This window comes from Vipera berus (genome assembly GCF_964194415.1).
Source record: "Vipera berus genome assembly, chromosome: W".
NCBI classification, from domain to species: Eukaryota; Metazoa; Chordata; class Lepidosauria; order Squamata; family Viperidae; genus Vipera; species Vipera berus.
The window spans coordinates 26,423,344-26,445,148 of NC_138210.1; the positions used below are offsets into that span (position 1 = coordinate 26,423,344).

Consider the following 21,805-nt stretch of genomic DNA (forward strand, 5'->3'; position numbering starts at 1 on the left):
AAAGCCTAGCTTTCCAACTACAGCAGGAGGAAACATTTGAAATAAAAGGTACAGTGGAAATATATATAGACCTGTATTAACCTCTATACTAAATCAGTAGCAATGATTCTTTAAGGTTGTCAAGAGGTTTCTGTGTCTTAAATTTCAATGGGGAAAAAAACTTGGCCAAGTAATAAGCATGTACAGCACAAGATACCATCTTACATCCCCAAGACTGAGATTTAAAATGTCACAGGTTTATCTGGTAATCAATTACATTTCTTTTTGTTTGGGGTTAGGGGGTGAAATGATGTGGGAGACTTTAAAAATAGCTTATTTTAAATAGCTTATTCAATATACCATGGAAATCTTTGCTTCCAAGTTGTTAACAATTATGAAATCCTGAGACCAGAGATGAATGTATAACTGGAGGAAGGAGAGCGAGAAGATTTTTTAAGAGTTGACATTAATTTAAAATAAATAGGAATGATGTGGGAATGAAGAGGGGGGGGAGAACAGAAAGAAAGGCCAGAGTTAATTTTTGTCTTCTTACTCCATGCGCTTCAACACAATCACAACCCTTGCTTGGCCAGGGAAGCAGACACTTCATCATCCAAAGTGGCCAGCTGAGGGGAGTCCACGATGTTGATGCTTCCACTCTAAGAGACATTGCTAGGGCAACGTGGAGAAACATCTCCAGAAACAATGGGTGATTTGTAGACAATTTCAGCTCCATGATCAGTCTTGGCTTTGGCATTCTCAAGAAAGGTCAGCTTGTGGCTCTCAATCTGAAATGAGACAAGGTGGAATGGTGAGGACAGATGAGACAGGGAATTAAAACCTTACCCATTGCAGTCATATGTTGGTAGAGCCAAAATGGTTTACTCAGTGGAAATATTCTCATATTTTAATGTGTGATCCTAAAGAGGAAACCCTGGGGTGTCTGACATACTACTATATAAACTTCATACTGCAAATTACCCAGATTAAGATACAAACCTTTGTGCAAAAATAACTTCTTACAAAAGCAGCTTTCCATACCCAAGGGAATATCTTGTAGGAAATACTATGCTGATCTGAATTTGGTATAATAGGTTGGACCCAAGATTTAGATGCACAAAGCCTCCTTAAAACACTTTGCAGTTGAATTTGAGGGGTGGTGGGGGTGGTGAATAGGATTGGCTGTAGCACAAGAGAAACTGAGGTGGGAAAGCCCTAAAAATTAGGCAAAGGCTGCTTCCACAAGCACAACCTGCCTTCTTCAAGTAAGGCAATCTACCTCTGCCACTCCAGTTGCACCCACCTATCTGTTCATCCAACCCAATATTAAAAGGTACAGAATCCCTGCCTCTTATAAAAACTAGGCAGCCTAATGTCAAAGCTGAGCATTCCTCAACAAACTCCAGTTAATTCAGTACTGGTAATTTTTTCCAACCAGAAAAACAGAAAATAACAGAATAGGAATGGAGTTGTTCCAGCAAGCTTTGGGCATCTAATTCCCTTCTTGCTCTTACAAAACTTATGACAACAGGTAACTACTTACTGACATCATATGGGTGCAAGTCAGGGAGGGTAGGGCTCTCCATGAGGATGGAGGGCTCCATGATGGGAGAAGGAAGGCCAACCTTATTGGAGCAGTTTTGTACACCATTTATGTCTTCTTTCCCTTCTCTCTCTGCACGTGGGTGAAGGTCAGTGGGATGCAAAATAGCATCATCAAATAAGATGAAAATGAAACCAAAACTTTAAACAGAGAGGGAGGAACATATGGAACTGAAGGACAGAGCAGCAGGAACTATGAAAAGCCACAGTAAATGAAGATGGAGAATTAACAGCTAAGGAAGAAAAGTCATATAACATTGACTCGACTCTGAATCCCTCAAAGGATGGCTGTTGCTGAAGTAGTTCATTAAGGACTATTAACTTGCAGTGACTTAATAAACCAGCATGCTCAAGCCTTTTTTGCAGCCTATCCTGTAGAAAAGATCATTAATTTATCATATATTCAAAAACTGAGCAGCATCTCTTTGAAACAAGCAATAAAGGAAAGAACTATGGCCAAAATGGCAGGCCTCTGTACCTTCCTCACCACCTTTTCTTCATATACAGTTCAATGGACTGTAACACTTAAAATACAGTCTGGGTCAGACCCAGTCTCAGTTATTGCTAATTCACTGAAATAACTGAAAGTGAAATATGTCATGGTGCCTAATAATAAAGTCTAATTGCTTTCAGTTGGTCTATTGTATTTCTAACTCTTTCTACAATTATTCCCCTATGCAGTATGCACTTTCTCTACAGTTCACAATTAAGATAAAGTATGTGAAGGGGACACTCTCATCATTCTCTAATTTCTTCTGAATCTACTAGTGTTCTTTCCTTCCACATATTCAATAGGCATAAAAGGAGATGCTGAATATAACAATGGACATGTTTCAAAGTTTCAATTTCCCTTAAAAAGAAATCTGGAGGTGGGATGAGATACATAATCTTACAGTGTGTCTACATTAAACCTTTCTCACTTGCCCAGAGCAAATTACAGGTAGTCCATACTTAACACCACTAATGTGGACCTGAAACTTTGTCATTAAGTGCCATGGCCGTAAGTTGAAAAACCACGTGACTGCACCACTTAGCAACAGCAGTTTTGGCAGTCCTGGTTGCCATTGTTAAGTGAATCACATGTGATCATTGAGGACCTCACATGACTGCAACTTCCTACTTCCTGTGAGCTTGTCTGTTAACTTTGCTTGTGGGAAGCCAGCAGCGAATGTTGTAAATTGCAATCATGTGACTGCAGGATGCTATGACATTGTAATCATGATCCAGGCACCAAGTGCCCAAATTGCAATCAAGTGACCATGGGGATATTGTGCTGGTCATGAGTACGAAGACCAGTCATAACTACCACTTGTTCAATACCATCATAAGTTTGAATGGTCACTGAATGAGTGGTTGTTAAATGAGGACTATGTGTATGGCCAGGAATAACCTCACCTAGTGTTTCTGGCCAACTAGCATTTGGTGACTGGTTACACAAACTGACAGCCATTTTGTGAATGGGCTACCACTCCCTAACTGTAGCTAGTTTCATTATATTTAAAGAGCCTTGGTGGAGCAGTGGGCTAATGCCTCCTTAAGTAATACCAGCTGCCTGCAATTAGTGCAGGTTCGCGTCCCACCAGGCTCAAGGTTGACTCAGCCTTCCATCCTTCCGAGGTAGGTAAAATGAGGACCCAGATTGTTGGGGGCAATTAAGCTGACTTTGTAATAATGCCGCTTGGGTTGTGTGTGAAAGCCCTAATAAGTAGGCATATACATAGAATGAAGGCTACTGCTAAGCTTGTAAGCCGCCCTGAGTCTTCGGAGAAGGGCGGGATATAAATGGAATTAAAATAAAAAATAAATAAAAATATGATATTCATGTATTCTCAAAATATAGGTAAAGGTAAAGGTAAAGGTAAAGGTTCCCCTGCACATGCATGCTAGTCGTTTCCAACTCTAGGGGCCAGTGCTCATCTCCGTTTCAAAGCTGAAGAGCCAGCGCTTGTCCGAGGACGTCTCCGTGGTCATGTGGCCGGCATGACTAGATGCCAAAGGCACACGGAATGCTGTTACCTTCCCACCGTAGTGGTCCCTATTTTTCTACTTACACGTTTACGTGCTTTCAAACTGCTAGGTTGGCAGAAGCTGGGACAAGTAACAGGCGCTCACTCTGTTACGCAGCACTCGGGATTCGACCAGCCAAACTGCCGACCATCTGATCGACAAGCTCAGTGTCCTAACCCACTGAGCCACCATGTCCCTCAAAGTATAGGACCAAAGATATAATCAAGCACAGCTATTCTAGCTGCAAAAGAAGCCAATACAGTTCTAGGCTGCATTAACAGAGGGAGAGAATCAACATCATGTGACATGTTAATACCACTTTATAATGCCTTGGTAAGACCACACTTGGAATATTGCATCACGTTTTGATCACCACAATATAAAAAAGATGTTGAGACTCTAGAAAGAGTGCAGGAAAAAAAGCAACAAAGGTGATTAGGGGATTGGAGACTAAAACTTATGAAGAACAGTTGCAGGAATTGGGTATGTCTAGTTTAATGAAAAGAAGGACTGAGGTGACATGATAGTAGCGTTCCAATATCTCAGGGGCTGCCACAGAGGGGGTCAATCTATTCTCCAAAGCACCTGAAGGCAGGACAAGAAGCAATGGATGGAAACTCATCAAAGAGAGAAGCAACCTAGAACTAAGGAGAAATTTCCTGACAGAACAATAAATCAGTGGAATGACTTGCCTCCAGAAGTTGTGGGTGCTCCATCACTGGACATTTTTAAGAAGAGGTTGGACAGCCATTTGTCTGAAATGGTATAAGGCTGTGGTGGCGAACCTATGGCATGCGTGCCACAGGTGGCACGCAGAGCCCTCTCTGTGGGCACGTGCGCCGTCACCCCAGTCCTAGGCCTTCACTCTCGTCCATGAGCAACCTGCATCAATACCCATGCAGGGGAAGGTTGCCACGCCCACCCCCACCTTCCCAAGTGTTTTTTTTACTAACCTGCCTTTCAGCTGCATTCCGTTTCTCCATTCACTTCTCAGCCTTCGCCGCGTGTTTGTGGGACTATGGATTAAAAAAAAAAGTTCCATCAGACTTTCTAACTTCTTGCGTGATCTCAAGAAGTTAGAAAGTCTGATGGAACTTTTTTTTTTACCCATAGTCTATGTCCCCACAGGTACATTGTTCCCATGTGCCTATTATTCACGGAAGCTGTCGGCACCCAAATGGAATTATACCATATGGGACAAGGAGCTGTTGGCAGTCAAAGTTGCTTTTGAGACATGGTGGCACCACTTAGAGGGGGCCCGTCACCAAGTCGAGGTTCGAACAGACCATCAGAACCTAGAGCACCTACGGCCTGCCAGACAGGTGCGATGGCCACTGTTTTTCACAAGATTCGACTTTCAGGTGACATATGTCCCTAGCGGGCAGAACCAGTGTGTGGACATGCTGTCCCAGAAGCCCAAGTTCACCCAAAAGGAGGACAAAATCATGCCCAGAACGGTCATACCTTTGGAACAGTTGGCAGCCACAGAGAAGCCCGTGGACCTATGGATCAGAATTCGTGAGGCGCAGTGGCAGGATCCGTTTGTGGCAGCTCAACGTCATGAGTTGGCTGACAATGAGGGAAATAGGACCCCTTGGATGTACACGGATGACCTGTTGTGTTTGAGAGACCACATCTACGTTCCTGGGGGACCCCTCCGTGGCATCATCCTGAAAAAATGTCATGATAGTCCATCACCGGGTCACTTTGGTGTCTTCAAAACACTCCACCTCGTATCCAGGACGTTTTGGTGGCCACGACTCCAGCATGAGGTGTGAAGCTATGTGGCATCGTGCAGCATCTGTCGACAGGTCAAGCATGCTTCTGGTGCGCCCCCTGGTCTCTTACAGCTGCTACCCACACCAGAAATACAATGTGAGGTGGTCTTGTTGGACTTCATTACTGAGTTACCCCCATCCAAGGGTGCCACAACCATCTTGGTGGTGGTGGATATGCTCACCAAGATGGCCCATTTTATTCTGTGTGTGGGTCTCCCTACAGCACAGATGACGGCCCAGTTGTTTATCGCCCATGTATTTTGGCTGCATGGATTACCGGACTTAGTCATGTCAGATCAGGGTGTTCAATTTACAGCACGCTTCTGGCAGACCCTACTCACGGAACTGCAGGTACAGGCGTGTTTGTCCTTTCCCCAACACCCCAAAACTGATGGGGGCACAGAGAGGGTTAATGCCATCTTGGAACAGTACCTGCGCTGTTTCAGCAACACCCAACAAGACAATTGGACAGAGCTGCTGGCTGTGGCAGAGTTCGCCTATAACAACGCCCAGCATGCATCCACCCATGTGTCACCATTCTTTGCCAGTTACGGCTTCCATCCATGGCTCTTCCCGTTGGCTCTGTATGACTCCCCAGTTCCGGCCATGGACAAGTTCCTCCAAGTGCTGAAAGCTGTGCACCAAGTAGTTCAACACCAGCTGGAGAAAGCCAAGGAGGATTAGAAACGAATCGCCGATCATCATCATCGAGATGTCCCTCTGTTATCTGTGGGAAATTGGGTTTGGCTGACCACGCAGTATCTGCCCACAGCATGGCCGTCAAAAAAACCTCAATCACCGCTACTTGGGGCTGTTTCCAGTTGAAGCGGTGATCAATCCTGTGGCATTTCACTTGTCATTGCCCCAGACCATGCGGATTCACCCGGTTTTCCATAGGTCATTACTAGGTCCAATAGCGGCCAACTGTCCACATCGGTTGGCTCCACCACCGCTAGGTCCAGTAACCCCTCAAGGAGACGTGGAGTATGAAGTGGACATTATTTGGGATTCCCGTCATTTGCGGGGCCGGTTTCAGTACCTCATGGCGTGGAAAGGCTATGGACCAGAGGACTTCTCATGGGTCAATGCTGCCACCATTCACACCCCTCGTCTGGTCCACGGCTTTCATGCCCGGTTCCCGCAACGTCCCCATCCGCATGGTCCTGGGGGAGGGGGTTCTGCGGGGGGCGGGGGGATAGTGTCATGCCTCCATCTGAGCCTGAATCTGAGGAGGAACATGAGCTGGAACAGGACCCTATGGAGGCCAAGGGAGAGGTGTCTGTGGCTTCAGAGGAATGTGGGGAAGAGCAGGCTGAGGCAGGCCAGGGCCCTTCAGGATTGGGACAGGATGAACAGAGGAGACAGAGTTCAGGCGATGAGCAAGGCCCACCCCCACCTGATCCTAGAACACAGAGAGTGGAGAGAAGAAGGGAACAATGCAGGCAGGCTCAGTTACTTGGGAGGAGAGCGTCCCACCCCACTCCACAAGGCACACCTGGAGTTTGAGATTTAAGGAGATGCTGTGGGAGTGTTGTGTATTGTTGCTGATCTCTTGTTTGGAAACCTGGAAACCCTGACTATTGGACTGACTGACCACATTGCTTGGATGTTTAAAGACCTCAGACTGTATTTCGGTTTCTCTCTTTTGAAAACTGTTCAGGCAAGCTAGGATTCAAACAGACTCTAAGTTTATTTTTTCTTCCTTGTTATCTCTATGGCCTTGAGTACTTTCTTATGCTAATCAACCTGTATTTGAACCTATTTTCAGCCAGAGCTGGCTCAAGGGATGTGTGTGTGATCTTTTGTTGGAGGCTTGCCAGCAAATGTGGGAATATTTGGGAAAAATTGGGAGCAATAAAAGAACTGTTTGAATTGCTAGCTGACTGCATTGCCTCTGTGCTGTGCCCTGAGTCATCAGACAGCTCCTGCAGCCCTGGGGTGGCTGTGCTGGGCGGCGATGGGCAGGGTGTTGAGGTGGGGGCCAGCAGGCCAACCAAAGCAGCAGGTGGAGCACCTGAGGCTCAGGGAGGGAGGGTGCTGAAGCGTGCAAGGAAACAAAGTTTTTTTGAGGGAAAAAAGGTCAATCAATCAATTCCAACTTCTTGTGAAAGATTGCAAAGTTGGAATTGATTGATAGACCTTTTTGCCCCCCAAAAAACCTTTGTTTCCTTGCACACGGCAGTGGCAGCAGATTGCAAAGGAGCAACAGCATGGGGCTAGAAGTCAGGTAAGGAAAGAAAGGCAGTTTCTGGGGGGAGCAAGGATTTCTTTCCTTACCTGCCCCACTTGTTCCGAGGCCACTTTCCGCTCAGACGCGTTGCTCTTGCCAATGCCCTGACAGCGCCCTCCCTCCCCAAGCCTTCAGTGCTCCACCTGCTGCTTTGGTGGCTCTATAGGCAGAGCTGCGAAGTTCTCTGACAGAGAAGAGAACTTTGCAGCTCTGCCTACAGAGAGACCAAAGCTGTAGCTGAATGGACAGGTGAGGGCGAAACCTGTCCCAGTTGTTCCACGGCCGCTTTTGGCCGAGCCGCATTGTAGCAGCATTGGGTGCAATATGCCAGGTATACCAGTTCCTTACCTCTGCCCAGTTTGTTCCGCAGCCTCATAGCAGCAGCATTGGGTGCGACACGTGAGGTGGCAAATGGCTGCGACCAGAGGCAAAGAGCCACATCGCTCTGAAACTGGCTGTTTGCCGCCTCCTGCCCAGTGCCACTGCCATGAAGCACCCCTCTGGCTCCTGGGAATTGTGCTGGCATCCTTCCTGCCGGGCGTCCTTTGCGGTGAGTTTCTGGAAAGATTTGCAACGGGGTGGGTGCGATGCACAAGGCGGTAAGTGGCCGTGGCCAGAGACAAATAGCCACGTTGCGCTGAGACTGGCCATTTGCTGCCTCCTGCCCAGTGCCGCTGCCATGAGGCTGTGGAACAAGCCGGGTGGCAGTAAGAAACCGGTATACCGGTTCCTTACCTCCACCCGGCTTGTTCCGCAGCCTCATGGCAGCCGCATTGGGTGCAACGTGTGAGGTGGCAAACAGCCATGTCACACTGAAACCAAGGCTGCAGCTGCTGATGGACACAGTTCGCCCCCATGCGCTCGCTGTGTGCAGTGGCCAATGGTGTCAGGCAGCAGCTGCCCCGGCCCCTGCCTCACCTTTCCTTGCCGCGATGGCACCCCTGCCCTGCCCCCTGCCTCACCTCGCCTCACCCCATAGGATGAGCCTCCTGCCCACCATCCCACCCACCAGTGATCCCCTGGATCTCCCCCAACCCTGCCTGGCCACCACAGGCATACCTCCCCATGAGCAACATCAAGGTGGCCACACCAACCCTGGCCACGCCCACCCAGTCTGCTGTGACCACCTCAGCCACACCCACCCAATGGGACACACCCACCCAATGGGACTCACCCACCCAATGGGCCACGCCCACCCGGCATGCAACGATACGTAAGTGGGTTTTGGGTTGCAGTTTGGGCACTTGGTCTCTAAAAGGTTCGCCATCACTGCTCTAAGAGAATAGGGGTATTGTTCAATATCAATCCCAGATCAGCATACTCTCTCTAGATAACAAGTGTGAAACCAGAGAAAGTATTTAATTTTTCCTTTCACCAGTTAGACAAGAAATATATGAGGTGCCTTTAAAAGAGTATGTTGTGGCCCCGTGTCGCGGAACAATTAACAGTCCGACCAGAGGTGGATGGACCGTGGTTCATTTGCATGGTCAATATCAAAGAAAAGAAATCCAAGGCATATTCTATAGTAAAATTTGTTTAATGAGAAAACAAAAGACCTAGACTGACTACATTCTCTCATCAGGCAGAAGAACAAAGTAAAGTAGTAACTGTGGGAAACTTTTTCTAGGCATGCGCACAAAACAGTTTAAAACCAAAACATGGCTGGACATAGCTGGAGTCAGTATGGTTACATGATAAGATAATACACAGGTGCAGAGCAGAAAAAGATGTACAAGTAGAAATGAGCGAAGCTGGCAAAACTAAAAAAACACGCAGTGACATCCCCTTCTTTTGTCAGCGAAGCAGAAAATCAGATAAGGCACATCTTCTTGCGCAGATACTCGTGTTGGGCTGTAGGAAGTGGCTTGTTCAACATATCAGCAATTTGGTCATGTGTAGGCACATACTGCAATTTGACAAAACCTTGTTTAACTGCTTGTCTTATATTTTGGTAACGGATGTCAATGTGTCTAGACCTGGAACCTGTAAAGTGATTTTCAGATATATAGACCACAGATTCGTTGTCCTCCATCACAGTGATTGGTTGAATTGGAGGTGTCCAGATATCTGTGATTAAGGCATCAAAAAACGTTAGAGAATTACATGCATCTGAAACACAAGCATACTCAGCTTCTGTAGAGGAACAAGAAACAAAATTCTGTTTACGCACATGCCAGTAAACAGGACATCCATTCAAAAACATCATATAACCTGAAGTGTTTTTACGTGATTTCTTATCACTTGCCCAATCTGAATCTGCATAACAACATAACTCTGCATAGTCAATATGTGTGGGTTCTAACAATAACTTCATGTCTTTTGTGTGTTTTAGATATCTCAATAATTTCTTAACACATGTCCAATGAAACTGTTTTGCCTTGCCTACATGTCGTGATAGGAGATTAACACTAAGTGCAATGTCAGGTCTAGTCCAACTACTAATATATAGCAGCGACCCAATGACTGAGCGATAAAGTGTTTGATCCTCGAACTCAGGACTCGGTTCATGTGTCAAGTTGTGAAAGTCAGTTTGCATGGGTATACTCACAGGTTTAGCATCCTTCATGTTGCAGTGATGCAATAGTTGTTCAATCTTATCTTCCTGTGTAAGACTGAACCCCTTCTGAGTTTTGGTAACTTGAACACCTAAATAAGTGTTAATATGTCCTAAAGACCTCAATGTGAAAAACTGTTGTAAAGCGTTAGCAAAACATTCACTCATCTGCTTATTTGGACCAGTATAAACAATATCATCAACATAAACAAGAATTATCTCATACCTATTATCAGATCTTTTTGTAAACACGCATTCATCTGTTTCGGACTTAATAAAGCCCATTGAATTTAGTTTGTCAGAAAGACATAAGTACCACATTAAATCAGACTGTTTCAGACCATAAAGACTTTTGTGTAGAAACCAAGTATCCCCTTCTTGCTGTCGGAAACCTGGAGGACCTTTGACATAAATCTCTTCATCAAGATCAGCATGTAGATAAGCTGTTTCAACATCAAACTGGAAAACTTCTAGACCAAGGATAGTTGCAGTGGCTAAGGCTATTTTCACACTCTCAGTCTGCACTGTGGGTGAATAGGTATTTGTATAGTCCTCAGGATAACGTTGAGCGAAACCCTGGGCTACGAGTCTAGCCTTGTACAGCGACTCACCATTCGGCTTCTTTTTAATTCTGTAGACCCATCGAGTGCCAATAACTTTCTTGTTTGCTGGAGGGCTTGCAGGTGTAAACACATGAAGTTTCTTTAGACTGTCCATTTCAGCCTGCATTACCTCAAACCATTTATCTTGCTCTGATTCAGGAAGATGTTTGATTTGTGTGAACGTCTCAGGAGGAAGTGTAACATTACAAATCAAAGGTAAAGGTGCTTTCGTTACTTGCCACGAATACCGTTTTGGTGGAATTCCCTTTGTGGTCCTCTTGGAACATCTCGGAACAACCGTCCATCCTTCTTCCGTTTTGTCCTGGTCTTCGTCATCGTCGCCAGCGGCAGCGGCAGCATCGGTGGCTTGCAAAGACGGAACAATGGGTTGAGAAGAACTCGTGGAAGGAACATTCGCCTGTGCATCTCGACCATCAGGCTGCGTGGCATCAGCAGCAGCATCTCTATGAAAATAAACTCCAGGATCGTTAGAATGAATCCTGGACCAGTCAGCATCTTCCTCAAAAATAGCAGATTGTGAAATGACTACGACGTGATGAGAGTCCATGTATTTGCTCTATTTTGAATTATCATCAATGGCCATAAATCTCATCCTTTTTGCTGCAGGACCCCCTTTCTTTCTTTGGGCTAAAGGAATATTGACCATAGCATAGGAACCAAAAATATGGAGATGTGAGAGGTCAGGCTTGTGTCCATATAACATGAAATAAGGGGTCTGATTTATCACACTACTCCAAGTGCGGTTGATGATATGGTTAGCATATTTGATAGCTTCACCCCAGTATGGAAGACTGAGGTTAGCATCTTCAAGGAGGCAACGCATCAGGGTTTGCAGAACTCCATTTCTGCATTCTGCCACTCCATTCTGAGCCGGAGTGTAAGGAGCTGAGGTCTGGTTGTAGTATCCCACTCTTACGCATCCAGTCCTGGAAATGCTGAGACATGAATTCAGCACCACGATTACTCTGAATTCTGGCAATGCTGACTTTGAATTGGGTATAGACAAGATTGGCAAAGTCTTTAAAGATCTGAAAGGTCTCAGATTTTTCTCTCATAGGAAATACATAACCATATCTAGAGTAATTATCAACAATTGTCAAGAAATATCTTTTACCACCAATTGTTGGTGCAAAAGGACCCACTATGTCAGTGTGTACCAAATCAAAAATGCGTGTTGACAGGCGTGTAGCGCGTTTTGGAATTGCTGCTGCTTTAGATTTGGCTTTCTTGCAGACAGCACAGTCCAAGAACACCTTACACCCCTTTAGATCCAAACCTCTTGCGAACTCTGGCATCTTCTTCAGAACACGGAAACTGGCATGACCCAATCTTCTATGCCACTTATGGATACACCTGGAATGCAAAGGTTTACCTGTTAGTGAATTCTCAACATTAGCATTTTTATTAGGGACCCCAGGCTTGCTGTGAGCAACCTGTGTCTTATTTGTCCTTTTATTGGCTTTAGGATCCTTTGGAGTAGCAACAGGATCTCTCTCTGGGACATCTCTCACTGGGCCTGTGCTCTCCCTTTTTGGAGCTTGTATACTTGCCTGCTCTTGCGGCTTAGACTTTGGTTTGATGTAATAAACACCACCAATCAACATGGTTTCAGCAACAATATCTCCATCTTTAAGTACATAACTTGCTTTTTTGAGATGGTGTACCTGGAATTTTGACACCCTAGACAAGTGACTCTGACTAAGCAAACTACTATTAGCTGATGGTACATAGTAAACATCGGGAATGAATGCACCGAGCTCTTCAATATAAACAGTTCCTTTTCCCATGACCTGAACAGGATGATTTGAAAAAGAGTACAGTCCACAAAGTTCAGGTTCAGGCTCGTGCATCTCTGTGTAAAGCTCTTTTCTGTAGGTAACATGTAATGCTGCTCCACTGTCCAAAGTCCAAAGTAGGCGTCTGTCGTACTCTGGTTGAGGCTGTGGATTGTTGGTTATAACCAATGTGGCAAGTGGAGCTTGAGGATCACGCCTGGGACCACGACCACGACCTTGTCATCCACCTATACCTCTGCCTCCTCTGGAATCTGTTCCTCTGGGCTGGTACATGGCGGGCGCTGGGAACCGTTGGGGACAATCCCGGGTGGCATGTCCCACACGATTGCAGATGTAGCATCTTGGCATCCTTGGAATGTAGGCTCTTCCACGGAACGGACGCCTCACAGGAGCTCTTGATGCAGGCGGTTCCCTTAAATGTGGCGCGGCTTGCATAAGTGCCTCTTCTTTGGTTAAAATTCTGCATACATGATCCACTGTGCGTTGAGCAATAGGCACTTGATTAATCTTAGAAATAGCATCTTTCCATTCATAATTCAAAGAGTTAATGATAATGCTGATCATTTGAAAGTCATCAATAGGATAGCCTTTTTCACCCAGTTCTTTTCGTATTCCTTTCATTTTAGTTAAGTGTTCTCCAATATGCTCACCAGGTTTTAATCTAGAACCATGGAACTCAGACAAAGGCAAACAGGTAGACTCAATGGACGTAGGCCGGTAACATGTTTCTAATTGAGCCCAAATTTGTTGGGCAGTTGCATCTTGTGAAAATGTGAGCTGCAATTCAGTGTCCATGGACATCAATAATGTTGTGCATGCTCTATTATTCAAGTCCCATATGTCAGGAGGCCATGTTTGGGCAGGAGGATTAAACACCATCACATGGGTACCTTCTCTACGAAGCAAAAGTCCAACTTCACTGACCCATGCCCTGTAATTCTGTCCTGACCGCTTCAGTTTTGAATCACCAGCCAGTGGTACAATAGAGGGTGCCTGTTGAGGAACATGCAATTGGGGTACTGGCTGTGCAGGTTGTGCAATTGGGACTTGGCCTGCAGGAGGCGCAGGTTGTGCAGGCTGTGCCATCCGGACATAGCCAGCAGGGGGCACCAGTGGTGCCTGAGCCAGGGCCTGCGGCAGTTGCATTGAAGCTGCTACAGGTACTGGTGCTGGGGGTGGCTGTACTTGAGCTGCAATGCCACCCTGGCCAGAAGAAGGTGCTGGCGCTTGAGGTGCTACAGTAAGTTGGCCTGCAGTTAGCACTGGCCTTTGTATTTGAGGAACCAGTGGAGGCTGCACTTGGGGTGAAGGCTGCTGTGCTCCATCTGAGACAGGAACTTTAATAGTAGCAGGCTTAATAGGCATTCTAGCTGAAGCTCCCAATGAATGAGGAGGTGTGGCAGCTTGGAGTGATGCCTGCTGAAGGGACATCTGTGAAAATGCATTCTGCATTCTTTGAAATGCATCTTGTAAAACAGATTCACCAGCAGACGGTGCTATAACATTAGATTCAGGCACCATTGTATCCTCACGTGTCATTTGACACAGAAGGCAGTCAGGCTCCCATTCGTCTGACACAAGATTCCACTGTGGGCGTGCCTCTGTCTTTGAGGAAGAAGGCAAAATGGCGATCCCTTGTGGGTGTGGCTTTGCTTGTGAAGAGGGAGGCAAAATGGCCGATTCTGAAAACTGAATGCCAGCAGAGGCTCTCCCATGCTTTTTATACCATGCTGCACACAACTTTGCGTTTTGCAGCTCTTTCTCAAAAACTTCAATTTGTTCATAATAACTTTGCAAAGCCTTCTCCTGCACAGTTTGCTCAGGGATTGGAGGATAATAGCTCACCTCCTTCCCTAGTGAAGCCTTAGGTCTAGCACCAAATCTCTCATAATCAGCCTGATCCCCATGAGCAGAGGTTACTGCTGGGGCACCAGCTTGAGAGTCTGTAGAAACAGAAAATGGTGAAACTGACCTTGGCTCAGAGGCTGCTTCTCCAAGACATGTAGCCGATGCCAACGGAGTCTGTAAACTTGAAGGGATATCTCTCTGTAAAACGGCTTCCTCCTCCTCAGCAGAGAGATAACCGGCCTTCTTCTTTCTCCTTTTCCTCGGCATATTTGCAGCAATTAATCACAGCCTCCTCAGTGCCGGACTAACTGCCTGGCTAATTGCCTATCAATAAATCTTGAAAATAAAAATAAACCATCCTCGGGGACCAAATGTTGCGGAACAATTAACAGTCCGACCAGAGGTGGATGGACCGTGGTTCATTTGCATGGTCAATATCAAAGAAAAGAAATCCAAGGCATATTCTATAGTAAAATTTGTTTAATGAGAAAACAAAAGACCTAGACTGACTACATTCTCTCATCAAGCAGAAGAACAAAGTAAAGTAGTAACTGTGGGAAACTTTTTCTAGGCATGCGCACAAAACAGTTTAAAACCAAAACATGGCTGGACATAGCTGGAGTCACTATGGTTACATGATAAGATAATACACAGGTGCAGAGCAGAAAAAAGATGTACAAGTAGAAATGAGCGAAGCTGGCAAAACTAAAAAAACACGCAGTGACACCCTGACCCCCGCGCCTGTCCTAACCAAGGAAGAGGACTCTGAGGATGATGGGGAGGAACTGGCAAGGCCTTCCTCGCCGGGGCCCTCCTCTCTGGCAAGGCCTCCGTCTCCATCTGTAGGCCGAGAGGAGCAGCCTGGGAGTAGCCAGGCTGGGAGGGAGCTCAAGCAGGTGCAGCAAATACAGTCTAGTGAAGATGACTCATGGCTAGACCCTCGAGAAAGATGCAGGGCCAAGCGTTTGCAGCAACATAGGTCACGTAGGAGGGCCAGGGAGTAGCTGAGTCATTGAGCCACACCCCATAAGGTACAAAAGGGGGTGTGGCTGCTCTCAGAACTTTGTGACGAACAATTTAATTCACCACAGCTTCTGGTCACGTCTGTCGGATTTCTCTACCTGTGTGAACCCTGGTCTGGATTTCGTGCCTACGCTTCTTCATCTCTGCTTTTTGGTTTGTTTGTCTGGACTTTCTTGGACTTTCTTGTTGGCAGTTATCTCATGTCAGCGAACGTTTGAGATAACTAACCTATTTTGGCTGACTGTGCATAGCTTGCTGCCAAGACTTTATCGGACAGCAATTATATTGTGGTATAAAGACTTAACCCTTTTGTTTTGTACCTGCGTGTCTGTTTGTTTGTACCTTGAGGGAGGGGGAACAGAACAGAGTATCAATACACAGTCTAAAAATTACATTGAGAAAGAGAAGAGAGGTGGGAAGATGGGATCATAAAGTCAAAACCAAAAGTTCAGTGTTTCTCAACCTTGGCAACGTCAAGATGGGTGGACTTCAACTCCCAGAATTTCCCAGCCAGCAAGGTCCACCCATTTTGAAGTTGCCAAGGTTGAGAAACACTATAATAGTATATTAGTACTATGTAACCATCTTCAGCTTCCAAAGGTGCTTTTTCCAAAAGGCAACTGGACTTTGTTGGTTTTTTGTTTGAAAATATTTCAATTCCCATCCAAGAAGCTTCTTCAGCACTGACTAGTGGGGAATGGAAGGATTTATATTCTTTGGCCTTCCTGGACTGTGCAGTACACATCAAGGAAGACAGAAGCCTCAACTTTCAACTATACAGAAAACCCACAAACAGATCAGTATTTAGATTTTGATTCTCACCACTCACTGCAGCACAAACTGGGAGTAATCAGAACCCTACCAGGTTAAAGGTTTGCCTACCAGCAAAGAGGGGAAAGAAAAAGAACAAAAACACATCAAGGAAGCCCTTAAAACTTTGTGGCTATCCCAACTGGGCCTTCATCAAATCCACAAAAAGATCCAGCAGGAGCTTGTGAGAAGGAAAATCTGGTCCAGATTTCAGCAGCGAAAGGAAATAAAAATGCTGATGCTACTTGAAGAGGAGGAAGTTTTATTTCCAAGAGTCAAAGCCCATGGAAGGTAGACTACAAAATACGAAACATTCTAGCAACAATATTTATAGTATTCTAAATCAGTTTCTTAATTGGTTTCCTTGTTCGTTTTTAGCATTCTTATTAACCTGGAAAAAGAGCTGATTAAATCAAGTGATGGCTGAATCTTTTCCTTTAAACTATAAATGTTATAATTAAGTTTACATAGTGAAAATTAAGTTTTTTGTGTTTGTTTGTTTTTATAATTTAAAACAAGTATTTAATTAATTCTCATGTTTCCTTGTGAGTTTAAAGGATTTCCTTTCTATTATTGCTTATTGGCTTTCCCCCCTCCCCTTCTCCTGAGGCTTCTGTCAGCTAATGGCAACTTTGTCTCACTGATCGGTAACTTTGTTAAAGCTTAGGTTAGTCAATATGTATTTCTTATACAACATTTCTAATACAATTTATACAAATTTATAGATCCTTCCCACAAGCTTCTTCATAACAGACAAAGAAGAGAACAAACAGAGCAACATTGTCATCAGGACAGGATTAAGCAGTCCCTCTGCATCTGAAAGACAAGGGCCATGCTTTTGAAGACAGCAAAGTTCACATTCTGGACAGAGAGAACCACTGGTTTGAAAGAGTCAAAGAAGTCATTTATGTTAAAATTGAACATTCCTCCTTCAACAGAGGGGGAGGGATATGATACCACCTATCTCCTGTTTACAACACAGTCCTTTCAGCAGTCCCAAGGTTCCACACCCATTTCACTCTGATTCAGGTGACTATGAGTATACAGATAAACCCTCAGGTGGCCTGAAGGAGTCTCAGAGTGCTAACGACCAGATGACTGCAAGGAATATAAATCCTTCCATTCCCCACCAGTCAGTTAGCACTGAAGAAGCTTCTTGGATGGGAAGTGAAACGTTTTCAAACAAAAAACCAACAAAGTCCAGTTGCCTTTTGGAAAAAGCACATTTGGGACCACTGTGACCTGGATAATTGAGAATCTCCATAGACATCTTCAGTTTCAGTTCACCAAACTTGTCTCTATATCCACTCTTGTAAAGGAACAAGTAAATCTGACAACAACCTGCTGGGTATGCTTCCACAGTGTGGTAGCCTTGTTGAAATATGAAGAGATGCCTTCTCTGGAGAATGCATTTTGTACAAGGAAAAGGATGCTGTGTGCCTTACCGATTTCTTCTTTGCCACCCATTTTTGAGGGAGATCAACATTAGAACTCTATGTGAGCTTTTATATAGTATCTAGTTAGCACTTCAAGTTGCTTCCTTACAATTAGGAAAAGCTGCTGCTTTAGCCAATGTTTTAATACGCTTCAATATGCAATGGGGATATTTACAGATATTGCATTATGAAAATTGGGTCCTAGTAAGAATTGTGTTAAAACTTAAATTAGCACCATTCCAGACATTAGAAGATTTGATATAGTATTTCTCAAAAGCTTAATACAATTATTATTGATCTACAGCTTTCTAGGCAAACCTAAAGAAATTTAAACAACAGCAAGAGGAAAATGTTTTTACCTTCTTATTTCCTCCTCCAGGGATATGGATGATGTTATCTAATGACCCAATTTTTGATTGCACTTTGAAGTCCAGTTTCTCAGATTTCACCTCCACCTGTCCACCACCTAAGGAAAAAATGAGCAGTATTAAGAGATATCAACAGGATTATATAATGATGACTTTTGGGGAAATACTTTTACAGTATGTGTGGGTTTGTGTTGCTTCTTTCCTCAAGTGGGTATTGTTTGTCCATTTAAGCATCTGAATGAGCATATGAGCTGTGCTCCAATAAACAAATTCAGTTATGCAAGTCTCACCTGATTTACGAAGAAATTGTGGATCTCAGGTTTTATGGTTATATTCCATTTAGCGTTATAGTGAAGGGATTTTATCATGCTTAAGGTTTATGTTAGTAATATTGATATTAGTAGTGCTACTTTGTAATTATATATTAAAGGTAAAGGTTCCCCCACACATGCGTGCGTGCTAGTCGTTTTCAACTCTAGGGGCCAGTGCTCATCTCCGTTTCAAAGCCAAAGGACGTCTCCGTGGTCATGTGGCCGGCATGACTAGATGCCAAAGGCGCATGGAACACTGTTACCTTCCCACCGTAGTGGTCCCTATTTTTCTACTTGCATTTTTACGTGCTTTCAAACTGCTAGGTTGGCAGAAGCTGGGACGAGTAACAGGTGCTTACTCTGTTACGCGGCACTCGGGATTTGACCTGCCAAACTGCCGACCTTCTCATCGACAAGTTCAGCATCCTAACCCACTGAGCCACCGCGTATATATATATATATATATATATATATATATATATATATATATATATATATATATATGTATATATATATATATATATATATATATATATATATATATATATATGTATATATATATATATATATATATATATATATATATATATATATATATATATATATATATATATATATATATATATATATATATATATATATATATATATATATATATATATATATATATATATATATGCAAGCAGCTTTGTAGGTGCTTTATATTGGAAAATTAGTTATATAAAAGCAAATGTAGCATGGTAAGGGGAGGGGGAAAAGGAGGCTGGGTTGCTGTGTATGAGTCATCATCTTGGAATTATTTTTCTGTACGTTTTGGTTCCTAGTACCAAGACCAGATCTCTTTGTTCTGGAAAGTTATAAAAGGTGGAAGACATCTTTCCTGGTTGTTGCCTTCATCTCTCTACCAGTCACTGTAATGTATTGGCCTTATCTGTTTAAATCACTTGCTTTATGTCTAACTGCTTGCTTAATGGCTGACCTATTTTTGTATGTTATGTAACAGTTGCTGGGCTGAGCTAGACTTGCTGTCTCCAGCCTGTTAAGTAGGTTTGGGGTGGGAAACTGCTACTTTAAATCTATTGGTCGCCGCCTAGAGGCCAACCGTATAAATAGCTGCGGAGCAGCTATTAGCTTGCTTCTGTTCTGTTCTGACTCATAATAAACTTGTTGCTGTTTGAACACCTCGTCTTGCTTAATGCCTACAAGAACTGAATATTTAATAGTCACAAAGAGAGATGTGGCCACCCAACTCTAGTTTGATCAAAATAAAAGTTGTTTGCTTGCTGAAACCTCAGCTCAGGAGTTTCTTTTGGCTCTTTTAAATTCCTGAGTAATGCTGGGGCAATTGTGAGGCTAAGTGTAAAACCTTAAAATAGTAGTGGTAGTAATAGCCCAGCCACAATGCTTGCTCTAAGTGCAAAATAATGAAATGTGAGTGGTTTACTGGAAGGCAAGAAGGAAAATCAAATTAGAGTATATTGAACTTGTGCTTCAAACTGAAAAAACTTTTCTCAGTAACAGCTACAGCTTTAGGGAAATAATTTTAAAATTAAATGTTGGTAAGGTTGTAGGAAATTTGTATGCAGCACTTTTAATAATCTAAATTGATGAACACCATTTTTTGCCCCCTTTCTCTAGCTTACTGTTTTCTAGAGCCCTATACAGATAAATAAGAGCAGACAGAGCTTATACTGTATAAGACTTGATGAGAAACCCCCTTCACCCCAGTAAAAGGATATAATTTAATTGAACAAAATACATTAGCCAATACAGGAAAACCACCCACCACCCACAATGCAAAGAAAATCAGTCCGACTCAGGTCCAAGCTAAACAGCCCCAGGCGAACGAACACTTAACATACCAGATACAAAGAGTCAGCTTAAACATTTAAAATAAGCTTAACTGCAGGAATGTGAGACCAGCTATCAGCAATTAAGACTGACAGGATTAAAACAAGAACTCAAAAAGAACATAATAATAAATAGATAACAACTAGAAACACATCACATTATCTCCTGAGGTAAGGATTAACCTTTTTCCTGAGCAATACCTGATAAATTAACTCATCAATAGACACTGCTCCACAAATCAGAAATGACAGTTTTGAAACCACAAATCAGAAATGACAGTTTTGAGAGGCTTCCGGTTTGCACGCGCGGTGCTTTCGGACATGCAGAGAGAGCTCCCTCCCTGCCATCCGATCTTTCTTCATTGGAGGACCCTGAAAAGGGTCGAAAGTTGCCCTTGAGGGGCGACCACCGCAAGGAGGCCCTCCTGTGATTGTGGAAGGGCGGCAGCCCTCCGCTTGAATCCGGAGCAGCTCCTTTTGGCCCGAAGAAGAAGAGACCGGCCATCAACATGGCCGATCATTAAGCCGTTCCCTGCCGAAAGCCAAAGCACCATCTAGCACAACGAAGCAATCTGGAGGATTTGGGTGAGACCTTTCCTTTCTTATCCCCCTAACTGCCTGCCTGTGGGACTTTTCTGAAAATTTTCTCCCCCCCTTTTTTGAAAAAACAGCTTTTGTATACTTGGGGGAATAACATTTTAAGCCTTAAAGCGAAGAAAGAAAAAAAGAACACCATCTGATTAAGCAAAGAAACTAAGCAATTTCATTCTTACCTATTTAAAAGCTCATATTTTTGTGGGGATCTACTACCCTTTTTTCTGTTTAAGATGTGAACTAAGGAAAAAAGAATGGACTAATTATATAAAAACTTTATATTAATTTGGGGAAAAAAAGAATTTTACAACTTATTCTATATGCTACTGATGACATCCTGTGGCTAAACTTGGAATTGCAAGTAAACCTTTTGCTTATTCTGACAGCTGACTGAATAACAGAATTGTCCTTGATATTATCTTCAAAGACAAGTGTGGGAACACCTGGCACTGAAAACAACTTTTAGGAGCATTGGAGGTGGAAAATTACTTACTTCTATTAAAATAGCCTCCATGGAAGACTTAGCTGTAAACACTAACGAAATGGGTGACTATATCCCACCACTTAACTACAAATTGATATTGGACACAACCTTGGCTATAACTGAGCAAATTAAAACCAAATTGCATGATAAACCTGACAACTCAAAGCCACCAGACCAAACTTTGACCTTAAATGATGAACTGTCAACCCAAAAACAAATAGAAGAACTGGAAATTAACACTGAAATAGGAGACTTCAAAGAGCAACAAACACAGCCTACAGAGAACTTTGAAGTCCAAACTCCAACTTTAACTACAAAACTTACAGTTCAAAAAACAACAGCACCGGAAGAAAGCAACATTAAGAGCGAAGATATCAAAGGCCTTCAAATACAGTATGTTGAGGATTCAGCTAATCAAACAATAACAACATTAGCTACTACGGTCTACCTAACCCAGATGGAAATGGAATAAGAATTACATCAAACATCCAAAACTGAGCTATTAAAGCACT

General features: G+C 43.7%; 1 pseudogene across 1 annotated transcript in view; it reads right to left on the bottom strand.

Moving 5' to 3' along the window:
• Positions 1-551: 551 nt before the first annotated feature.
• The window catches only part of LOC308676250 (microtubule-associated protein tau-like), a 296,383-nt pseudogene continuing 275,129 nt past the window's right edge, over positions 552-21,805 (bottom strand). The window contains exons 4-5 of the transcript in view: positions 18,046-18,152; positions 552-767 (exon numbers count right to left, since the gene is read on the bottom strand). The product of the transcript in view is annotated as a microtubule-associated protein tau-like (transcript). The remainder of the gene's footprint in view (positions 768-18,045; positions 18,153-21,805) is intronic.